The sequence below is a fragment of the Halichoeres trimaculatus genome, unplaced genomic scaffold (genome assembly GCF_033239565.1).
Source record: "Halichoeres trimaculatus isolate MK-OKI-2021-1 unplaced genomic scaffold, fHalTri1.1 fHalTri1_scaffold_23, whole genome shotgun sequence".
Classification (NCBI taxonomy): Eukaryota; Metazoa; Chordata; class Actinopteri; order Labriformes; family Labridae; genus Halichoeres; species Halichoeres trimaculatus.
In genome coordinates this window covers 5,654,658-5,666,361 of record NW_027437201.1, presented here as the reverse complement: position 1 = coordinate 5,666,361, position 11,704 = coordinate 5,654,658, and the positions used below count along the sequence as shown (strand labels likewise).

Below are 11,704 nucleotides of genomic sequence, written 5' to 3'. Positions count from 1 at the left end.
AAAACTAGTGTGATTTTAGATGTAGTGTAGTCAATATGAATCATTGTAGTTATGGATTGATCCCTCTTTCTTTTTTTTTTCTTTTCTTAGATTGATTATCTTAGATATTGTGATTTCTTTTACTCATTTAATTAAATACATTTTTATTTCCTCAATAAAAAAAGATACCCCACCGGGTACACATGGTGAATACCCCTGTATCCAAGATGTACAAGCTTTGTTACAAAGGCCCTCTGAAGTAACCTTGCAGAGCAGATGGATCTGCCTGATTCAGTTTCTGAACTCCTGCAGGTCCATCTTGTCAGGCTCCAATGACCAACAAATTCACTCGGCTATATTCTGACCAGTCCAATCAAGGAAGAGAGGTGGGAGCTGTGGGAGCAGACGTGATGTCAGCAGACTTTCGTTCTTGTCAGCGTTCCTTTGATTCTTAAGTTAAATTTATAAAAACGGAAGCTGTTGTCTAACGCCTTTTTCACAGCTGTTTCTCGTGATTCAGTAGTTGTTCATCTATTGTTTCTTAGAAGCATCGGCTCACATGAGCTAAGAGCTGCTACCCAGATGGACTAGTGAAATATTTGCGTGGCAGATATATGAAACTGTTCGTCTGGCGTGTCAGGTTATCTCTGCAGCCCCTAAATTGAGATACAGCCGATTGTTTCAAAATTCTGTTTCAGAAACAGACGGGTGACGCCGGGGAGACTACGTCCACTTATTTTACAGTCTATCTTGCCTGCCTGACAATCAGCTAAGCTGTTCATCTGATACGATGAACTCACGTTTGTGATATCTTTGAAACTGTGGAGTAAGAGAAAAAAACATCCTCTGTTTAGCGTGTGCTGTTAGCGAAAACAGTTACCTTGTATCAGGCTGTAGAAATGTTTATTTCTGCTGTGAAAACTGCTTTTTTTGGCTTTGTGCGCACGTGTTTTGCGGTATTTCCGGAGTTGGCCTCAAGTGGACACTCAACAGACTGCGGATTCTAGCACTTATGCACTGTTGTATGTTTTTAGACTGGATGTTTCTGCTTGATTTGAAGACGTTACCCGTCTGTTTCTGATAGTGTGAAATAAAGCCAATCCGCGGTGTGTACGTGATTCTTGGTCTTTTCTGCAGCCAGCTTCAGCAACTTTTAACACCTCCGCATAGGCTTAATTTTTCTTAACTGAACGTTGCCCCTTGGTGTGAATGCACTTTTGCATTTAAAACAATAAGGACAGGATTTGAGACACTAGCATGAGACGTCCCAGGGAAAGATCTGTGATATGTGGACCCTCAGCAACCAGCGTTTGGTGTAATGCGTTACAAAGTACCAGTAAAGTAACTACATTTTGGGGTGAAAAGTAGTGTAATGTGTTACAACTGACAATATGGTACAAAACGTAGTTCCTTTTTCAGTTGGGCACGACCATAGACTGTAAAAAAATGGACGTCATCTTTGTCAGTTTGACGTGAGGTCTCCACAAAAACTGCTCCCCCTGGTGGTTGGCTGCAGTATGGGTGAAAAAAATCCAGCTTTCCTGCCATTCCAGATGGGCTGTGGTCAAACTTAAAAAAAAAATGAATACATCTCGTAGAAATGTTTGTCACGTCTGATTGTTGAGGGGATTTGAAGATATCATTTGGCTGTCTTATGTTTAAGTCCTCTTTTTTCCCAAAAAGTTTTGTTTTCATTAGTTATACAAGGTCAAAAATGAGGTTTTATGTTATGTTTCACGATTATTGACAGCTGCTGTTCTCGAGTATTTTTTGGGGGGATTGTAAAATATGTCGGGAGGTAGAGTCAAGAAGTGGTTAGACTCTCGAAAGAAAAAAAAAAAAATTGTCACCCAGCTCCACTCAGATTCTCCCAGAATCCCTCATCGTGGCGGGTGTATTTTGGCTTCAAAACCGCACAATGAGAAATGGTGGAGCCGCGCTGTCCACGCTTTATGCAGTCTATGGGCACGACATAACTTTTCCCAGGGACCCATTTTACAGCAACACTGCTTCAGCTGCGTGCATGTGCAATAGTCACCGCCTCTCACTGAGACTTGTATTTGCAATAGCATGCAGAGAGCGGTCAGTCATCATGTCATTATTGTTTTTCTTGACAAATGCTCTGTGGCATTTTTCAAAATAAAGAACACAAGGGAATAACCTTTTATGGCCTCCATAGTAGAATTTAATGTAGGTCTACACACATTTAGGAAATGAGATGGGGTTCTGCCCAAAGTGGAGCACCATAAAAAGTAACTAGTACGTAAAAAGTTTCTTTCCTTAGAGGGTAACTAAGAAAAGTAAGGGACTACTTTTTTTAAGAAGTAACATGTAATGAGCAAACACTACTTTTTAAAGGTAACTTCCCTAACACTGTCAGCAACATAGCACCACGTATGAATGTGTCGCTCGCGTGCGGATGGATTCCTGTCAAATTTGTGGCACGAGGGACCAAACACTGAGTACATGCGACTGTTTATCTGTATTGTGTGTTTTGGTGACTGAATGTGAATATTCTGAAAAAAATAGGTCACTCCTGGGGATACAAAAAACCGATATGACCACTTCATTTTTTTTTCTTTTTGCTAACCATGCGAGCAGAATGTGTGTGTGTGTTTCTGTGTGTGTGAGAGAGGTGGGGGGTGAGAAGGACGAGGAGGAGGGGGGGGCTTCTTCTTCTTCTTGGTTTATGTCATTGGTTTAAACGACCCAAGACCCCGCCTTGGTAGAACAGGAGAGTTAGACACAGTGACTACAGCCAAAGAGAGAGGCAGAGGGAGTGAGGGAGGAAAAATAAAGCCGTGAAACAGTTAGACAGACACCTACTCGGCGTTTACGCTTGACCGTATTTGATAAACAAGACCGGGTATAACACACTGACTGTTCCCCTCTCCTCTCCCCGCAGCCTTTCTTTCCCTTCCATCTGTTAAAGGAGCTGTATTTGTAGCGCGCTCGGAGGATTAATAAGGTGGAATCTGAATTACTCCAAATCTTCACATGAAACATTTCTCTCCCCGGAGCGTATGATGCTGACGCCGCCACCGCCGACGTGTGCCTGAAAAGAAAGTCGTCTTTCTCAACTTGAATCTTCACATCTCATTCCCTCCCAGGTAAGACTGCGATTTTCCACGACGTTGAATCAGTCAGTCAGTTTTGTGTTTGAAAACGAGAGTTTGCTGTGTCGGACTGGGGCTGCTCCAGGTCCGCATACACGGCTCTGACCATGTGTGTCCACCTTTTACTGCGCCATGAAGATGGGGGAATGGTCGGGTGGGTTGTACACACAGCAGGGACGATATATCTGACCCAAACATGGTGTAACTGTCAAATATGTCTCTGAATATCCCGCGTTTGGCTCCTTTTGTCATTCCGTACCTCCTCACCTTTACATTTATTGCAAGGGTATTCGACGTGAATGCACAACGAGACCCCGCACGGAGTGTGTGTGTCGGTTAAAAGAAAATAGGAAGTGCATTATGAGAGTGAATGGTTGTGGAGTTGTGTGTGTGTGTGTGTGTGTTGCGCTTTCTAGTGAGACTATTTGCTCATAAATCCTCTAATACCCAAACACTTGACTGGACTCAGTGAGTGTTTTTGTGGGTAAAACAGTGTGAGACGTCATGCTGTAATCTTCAGATTCACACTGATTGCTGCTTCTTGCATCTTAACTCCAGTCACCACATCTGCCTCCATAGCTGCATCACAGCTCCTCTGACCTTTGGCCTTTATTTGTTTGAGACAAAAAATAAGACAGCTTTAAAGAAGCAGATAAAACTTTCTTTCTTCATCACAGAAGACGAAAGCTTACAATTGATGGCACGTTCCCCTCCTGAGGAATTCCACCTGAAAGGGTTTTGTGGTTTTAGTGTGGAGTAGTTACAGATCTGTTGCATTTGGAGGTGGGTTTGTAGTTTTTTTTTTTTTAATGGTGGTGAAATACAAGTGCAATTGAGCGGAGCCAGTTCTGTTTCTGGGGGATACCACATGTCCTGATCCCACCACCCTCCCCTCCTGGAGGCTCCAGGATGTGACTTTGAAAACCACAGGAGAAGAAGAATGGAGTGGTTTTTATTTATTTACTCTTTCACTTTTTCCCCTCTGTTATGACACACATGGTGTCCATAAAGAATCTTCACAATTCAAAAAAATGTATTACAAAAGCAAATGAACAGGTAATTTAACATCTAATGCACTTCTAAATGAGCACCATTAGCTCAGTTCATTTCTTCACACCTGGATTACTGTCACGCTGAGTTAGTCCAGAACTCTGTGTCTCAACTTTGAACAGGAAAATCAAAAAACGTGAACATGTTACCTCAATTCTTGCATATTTGTCCTGGCTTCCTGTTAATTTAAGAATAGATTTTAAGATTTCATTGTTTGTTTTTGAATTGTGAATGGACTGGTCTCACAGTACACATCTAAGACCTCATCCAAAGTCTTACTCCAGACACCTCCAGCCTGTGGTGCCTAAGACGAGACTTAAAACAAGGGGGGACCAGGTGCTTTTGTGTGGTTGAACCTTAAACTCTGGAACACTCTGCCCCACCAAGTCTGAACAGTCTCGTCTTCTTTAGCTTTTTGCACTGTGTGTGTTGTGTGGTCCACTGTGTCCTTTATGTCTATTGTCTAACTAGAGCTGAAACGATTCCGTTAATAATTCGAGTTACTCAATTACAAAAAAAATGATCGAGGAATTTTCTCTGCCTCGAGGAATCGTTTAATTTAAAAAAAGCTCAAAGAGTGGCATTTCAAATAGAGCTGAGGCCATATATAGAGAGTTTTCAGACCCCTCAAGCCACCTCTTTTTCAAAACAGCGACTAGCAAGAAGTTACTCGGTTACAAAAAATGATCGAGGAATTTCTCCGCCTCGAGGAATCGTTTAATTTAAAAAAAAACCTCAAAGAGTGGTATTTCAAATAGAGCTGAGGCCATATTTAGAGAGTTTTCAGACCCCTCAAGCCACCTCTTTTTCAAAATAGCGACTAGCAAGAAATCTAGCTTCTTTTCTGGAGTTTGGAGACTGATATGAAAGCATGTATTGATCTGCATCAGCTGCTTTTATCTCATATCTCATCAGATCGCACGGAACTTGGAATTTATCAACCAAAGTCACTTGATTTTACACTTGGTTGAAACAAATGTTCATTTGAAAAATAACTGCTCTTTAACTTAACAAAAATGTGTTTTATCCAATTACTCGATTAATCGATGGAATTTTCAGTAGAATACTCGAATGCTAAAATATTCGATAGCTGCAGCCCTATGTCTAACTACTATTTCCTGTTTCAGTATATTTTCTTGGTGTTGTTATTTTTTGGTGTTATACTTGTTCAGTTTCTAGTTGATTTTTTAGTGAAGTACTTTAGAAACGTTCAGTTTACATAATGTGCTTTAGAAACAAAGTGGATTGGATTATTTGGACAAAGCACATCAAGATGGTACTCGATTGGTTTCAGTGATCTTTTGCTTTGGATCAGTGATGTCCTGTATCTTTGTCCCATACAGGATGCCATCAACATAACCCTGTAGTGTCGCTGTATACGGATGTTTTAGTGAACCATGACACACTTTGTAACTTTTCTTGAGGAGTTGTTTCTTTTAGGGGTTCATTTAACAGTAATCTCTTTAATCAACAAGATATCTGAAATACACACATGTAATATGTAATGTAACATTTCTTAATTGTAAAGGCACTTCCTGGACACCATATATTGACTATAACTCTTCTCGCCAAGGTTACAGACGCACAAAACGTTAAGTTAACCACATGAATTCATCCATATCTCAAGAGAACAAGTGGGACTTCATGTCTATCACATCCTATAGATGCTTTGGGCCCCCCTGTCTTCATCACTGTTTCGTCCCCCTCAGGCTAATTTATTTGTTTTCAAGCTGCCGAACTGAAACCTTCACTGAGGGTTTAGCTTGTGTAAACTCCTGTCAGCGAAGTACTCCTCCAGCCTGCAGCCACCGTTAGGAGCCGGCAGTGTATAAATGAGCTGCTAATTGCCACGTGTTAACTTGTTAATTACACACACAGTTATTCTTACACATTATAGGGCTAATTAATTCACTGATTACTCCAAAAAAAATGACAACAGGACATGTGTTGGATTAATGAAGAAGTGGGGGTTCCCTTAATATCTGATCACTCATCGTTAAAAACTGTGTCAGTCATTTCTTCTCGCTAGGGAGGAGGATTTTTGTCATCTTTGTGCAAAAGTAGAATATTTAATAAATGTGTTTTTGTGTCATATTAGAGGAAATGTAACAACAGGAGGGTTTGTTTCTGTTGTCTCCAAGCTGAACTGAGGATGACCTTGTTAAAGCAGCTCTTTGTCTGTCTCATTGGTGCCCATGTGCGCGTATTGGACGAGGAAGGGGGTGTGCGCCTGCAGGAGTGTAAGGCCTCTACAGATGTGTGCAGCCGGGACATCTGCTCCGTTGTCGGCCATTGTCAAGGAAGCCGTTAAGATGGTGGGCAGCTTGACACGACAGGGCTGCCTTGTTGGAAAGTGGTCGCAACACTTGGCTTTTTTTTGTGCTCACATGTAAGGTGTGTTCCCAGTTAATCCAGCCCGTTGAGGGTGGAACAAACCGACAAACGTGGCACACATAAGTTGAGATAGCAGTGTATCCCCCCCCCTCACACACATTGTGAGACAGTGTTATCGTTCAGAGCGGAGATTGTCGTATTTCCACAGAGGAAATTGAAGAGACTCAGTTAGTCCGCCGCGAGAAGAGCCTGCCCTCTGCCATCCTCTCCCGCGTTGCCGAGCAGCACCCTATCACTCAAGGCAATTGAACGTCTCTGAGGGGACCTCTGTTAGCCCCGTGCAATATTTATTACCATCCATCATCCCAAGACTCTTGGCTGTACGGGTGAATAACAGTGGCTGCTAAGTTCTGTGTTAAAAAGTTCCCCTCGCCGGCAAACCATTAGGAGGGATTTATGGGAGCAGCTTCCCTCTGGAAGTGCTGGGGAAGCGAGACGGAGCATGTTTCAGAGTCACTGCTGCATACCCGCTGGGCTGGGGAGGCAAATATGTCATGGATGAAATTCTGCCTGGAACAAAAGAGCTGCCTGGGTGCAAGTTTGTCTTTTTAACAGGTTTGGGTGCTCGAGTCACTCCACTGGTGGAAAACGAATCTGGAATTTTGGTAGCTGATTAATTTACTCAGCTTAAGTGCAGAGTGAAGAAAAAACACACCCTTTTAAAGAGAGACCCTTCTGAAGCATTTGTTTTTGATGAATGAGTTATTCAAAACCCCCAAATTTGCTCAATTTAAATACGCAAAGATGGATCATAATCACATGTTTTAATCCACAAAGCACATATCCTTTAGGGCAGGGATGTTGTGCTTCTCCCAGTTCGATTCTTTAACTATTCTTGGGGTTCCCATTGAAATTAAATTGCAAGTCTTTGGTATTTCTTGCTTTAAGTTTGCTTTTTTTAACCCCAGACCATGTGAAAAAGTTAAATGATGATGTCTGCAGACTTTATGAGGAGCCACAATGTTTCACCTGAATATGCAAAAAGACGCAGTGAAAAAAATCTGTTAACATGAAAACACTGAGGCTCTGAAACACTATATAATGCATGCTAGTAGAGATAGACCGATATGGGTTTTTTGGGGCCGATAACCGATATTTGAAGCCAATATTCATTTGCAGTCCAAGTGAAAATATTGGCTTAAAAAATTTGAATACTAACTCCAACACTTAACTTCATTCAAATGCCTTCAAACATATGCTTATTAAACAGCTCCCAGGCTAAGTAGCATGTATTATAAAGTTAACTGAAAACTTAAAAAAAAATTGCTAAAGTTTTCTACAGTAAATAAAGCTTTAAAAAAATTCTGTGTAACTGAAATAAAACTGGACAAAATTGAGTTGGTGCTGCCTTTTACAGGCATGTAAAGCAGTTTTCTGTTTGGTTTTACATGACTGATTTTAAATGACCATCTAGGACTTCCATAGCGTAGACAGGGAGAAATTCTGTGCAGAGAAGCCAAAACAACACAGTTTTGAATGGGTTTCATATCGGCCGTTGGATTACAAAAAAGGCCATGGCCGATATGCTCCAAAAGGGCAAATATTGCCCCCCGATTTTGGCCCAGCCGGTAATCGGTCTATCCCTACATGCTAGGACTGTAGTTGGCGATATAACTGTGGAGACACATCCCTCCACAGACCACAAGAAGTCCAGCCAGCTGCTAATAATCAAAACTGAGGAGAAGAGCAGAAGTGGTGCCAATGAAGCTCATTTTGTTTAAAGGCAGTCAGCAGATTCAGCAGATAGCGTAGCACAAGCACGACAGGGTAGTCCGCCATTAACCACGTATACATGGACCCAAATATTCTGCTTGCATTCGGTTTATTTGCTAAAAGGGAAAGAATTTAACCTTTGTATACACCTCATTCTGAAAGAAAAGAGACAATCCAAATGGACATTTAATCCATTTCACAGGGGTGGAATATTCCTTTCCCCAAACTGATTGAGATATCATGTATCCACTCAAACGGAAAGTTGTCAGGGTGCGTTTTTTCAGCGCATGCTCAGATAAGACGTAAGACGAAACTAGAGACGTTCCTCAACTTTTAAAATGGCCGCAAGCTGTCAGCACTGGACTGCTGCAGAAAGTTTGTTTTTGATCCAAACTTTGAAAGAAATGAACATAATATCAAGACAGGACGGATGACAAACTCGCAATACAGAGTACTGAAACACTGTGATAAACAAACTGTCGTCCTCCTGCTTTGATAAATCTCGTGATTTTTACGTTTTTCTGTGCATGCCCCATTGACTATTCTGTTTGATTACAGCGGCGCATGTAGACTAGAGATTGGAATATTCCTTTCCATGTATACTATTGTTTTCAGAAAAATTAGAATGGAAAGATTCCATTTGGAAAGACGAAAAACTCCTCATGTAACCGTGGCTATTGTTACCGTTTTTATTGTCTGGTTAGCTCATGGCATTTTAAGGTGCCACATTGAAAGTGTAATGGAGTAACGTGACATGACGTTGGCGTTTCCCCTGAAATCTCAAATGTGCTGTTTACGCGGTGGCCATGGTGTTTCAGAAAAATTCCACTCTGGAGGTTTTCAAAAGTTTCACTTGAGGTCACCATAACACAATTTCTGTGTAAATGAGAGGCCAAAACGCAACAATACCCTTGTGTTTCATCCTGAAACCGTTGTCATGTAAACCCCTTAGCCTAATAGAGAGAGCTACACATCTGCACAAAAACTGCACATTGCTGAATTCAATTGCTCTCATATGCTAGATATTATGGTAATTCTTAAGCTTTTATGGTTTTAGAAACAAGCAGTTGGTTCTGAGGCCAAGCTCAGCTACACATTGTAGTATAAAGGAAGGATTTAAATTTGAAAAAAATAAGAAATAAAATCAATTAATAAAAAAAAATAGTAGATATAAAAATATTAGATAAATTATATTTCCAACCAAGAACCTAAAACAAAAAATCCTGATACTTATGTGAATCGATTTAATAACTTTAAATTTTCCAGCCTTTCTAAGTTCTCGTTGTGGTATAGACTGTTAGGCTAACGATCTAATATCCATCTTCAAGCTCATCTAATATGTACAAACTGAGCGACTCAGCATCCTTTAAATCAGTGAGCGTGTGTTATGGAAAAATTAGTCAATCTGTGTGTTTCAGTTCCTCTCAATAACATCTTTGATCCTGCAAACACGCCATAGATTCCTTCCTATGCAGAGATTGTTTGTTTGTTGCAGTCAGGATGAATCCGTAGTGTGTGATGCTATAGGGACAGAGCAGCCATACCGCGCTTCCTTTAAGGTCAGTCTGAATGTATGTTTTTAATTGGTCTCTGCAGACTGAAGACTTCGTTTTTTTCTCTTTTTCTTTCTCAAAAGTGTCTGCATGATGTGAGTGTGTGAGGATGAGGAGCGTTCCTCTGAAGAGCCCAGCGAACACGCTCATTATCTCCAATCAAAGGCGGGATTGATTCAGCTGGAAGATGGGGTAATTTTTTGAAAAGAAGGTGGGGATCGCAAGCTGATCAAGGCGGTCAAGTTTAAACGGAGGCATCGAAACTTCTTTTAACCTTCGAAAACACGGCAAAGAAATCTCAAAGTCATCCCTGTTTCTTCGCTTGTCTCCTCCTCGGAGCATGTGTGGATCACATTTCTCCCCCCTGTCATCACTCACTCCTCTTTCTCTTCTTCCCTCGCGATTGTTTTTTTTTTCTTTCCGAAGCTGCACGGGGGTAAAAGGATAATTGAAGCTGTGAATGTCTTTTTCCTGGAGCCCTGTGCCTGCGCTTTTCTCTAGACAGGAGATCCAGCGGCAGATAGAGCTGGGCATTGGAGATCCAGAGTACTCCGTGGCACAAACAGATGTGTTTTATCCCAAACGCCTCATGTGGTTTCAGCATTGGCGAGCAGACAGGAATGTTCCTGGAGTTATTGGATTGGATGTAAGAGTCACTCTGCTTTTATCTGGCTCTACATTCAGCGCAGAGTGCAGCGGGCTTGTAATAAAGTGGAAGTACATTGTCTTTCAGGCATGTAAAAGGTCAAAGAAGTCTTGTTCTCCTGCTCTCGTCGGCGGTGTCTTCCTGCTAGCATTAAGGTACCATGTCACCGAGCGGAGCAGCAGCACAGCAATTAGACTTATTAATTATTTTCTTACAACTTAATACTCTTTCATTTAATGCATATTAATTGATGTGCTCTCCAACTCCACACTCTCATAATCCACCAAGGATTTCTCAAAGGCAAGCACAAAAGGCTTTTATTATCTTAAGGAGGAAGTGGTCTTTTGGGACGTGGAGTGCCCCTGCTCTATTGTGCATTACATTATGAAACAGACGTAAGTGAAATGAAATTACAACGTATCATCGGCACGGTGAAGGATCCTGTTGAATAATTACCTCGGCAGGGCTATTGTTGGAACGTCAAACTGGTTTTCTTTTGGATGTGATGAAGGTGGAAGCGTGTGGGGAGGGGGTGGAATTAAAAAAAAAAAAAAAAAATCAGCTTCAAGGTTAAAGAGTGTGAAGGCCAAATGTTTGGGGAGGCTGGATTAATTTCATGTCCTGTAATGTGATTTGCAATATCTCCTCCTCTCCTCTCCTGCCCTTGGTTTGTGTAGAGATGTGCTCGCCTGATGGGAGCGCAGGGCAGCAGGGGTGGGGTGGATGAACGGAGGAGGGGGTGCCGTAACTACCCCCTGCATTTATAAGTGTTTACAGGCCGGCTAAGTGGCATTATGGGAGGTGATGCATGCTTACAAATTCCCCATCATTTCCAAACCCTCCACTCATTACTGAATACAAATTCAGCCCATCTCCTTCTGCTCTGGCTGTTGAGAAAATTAGCTTTCTCCTGCATCCCGCTTACATAAATACATACAAGGCACCAGCACAGGATGGACGGGGAGGGGGCGGCTCCAGGAAGAATTACCATGCAGCATTAATTGCAGGGCAGGCTATAAAAGAGGGAAGAAGACCACCATGACAACAGCGGCAAGATCCCTGGCTGCTCACACGGCCTTTCTTTCTGCACTCCACACTTTATCGTGCGGTATCTGCAGCTTATCCGCTCGTATCTCCCTATCAGCACAGTTAATGAATCTGCCGGCCGGCCTCGCTTTCTTGCAAGTTCTATGCAATACAGATGTCTTCACAGATATGCACGCATAGCAGCGTTAACATAGAGACATTTGGAC

General features: G+C 41.9%; 1 protein-coding gene across 1 annotated transcript in view; it reads left to right on the top strand.

Annotated features, from left to right (window-relative positions):
* Window positions 1-2,707: 2,707 nt before the first annotated feature.
* LOC141785007 (C-terminal-binding protein 2) overlaps window positions 2,708-11,704 on the top strand; it is a 139,483-nt gene continuing 130,486 nt past the window's right edge. Inside the window, exon 1 of the mRNA XM_074663061.1 lies at window positions 2,708-3,089. The gene's annotated coding sequence lies outside the window, so the exon portion shown is untranslated. The remainder of the gene's footprint in view (window positions 3,090-11,704) is intronic.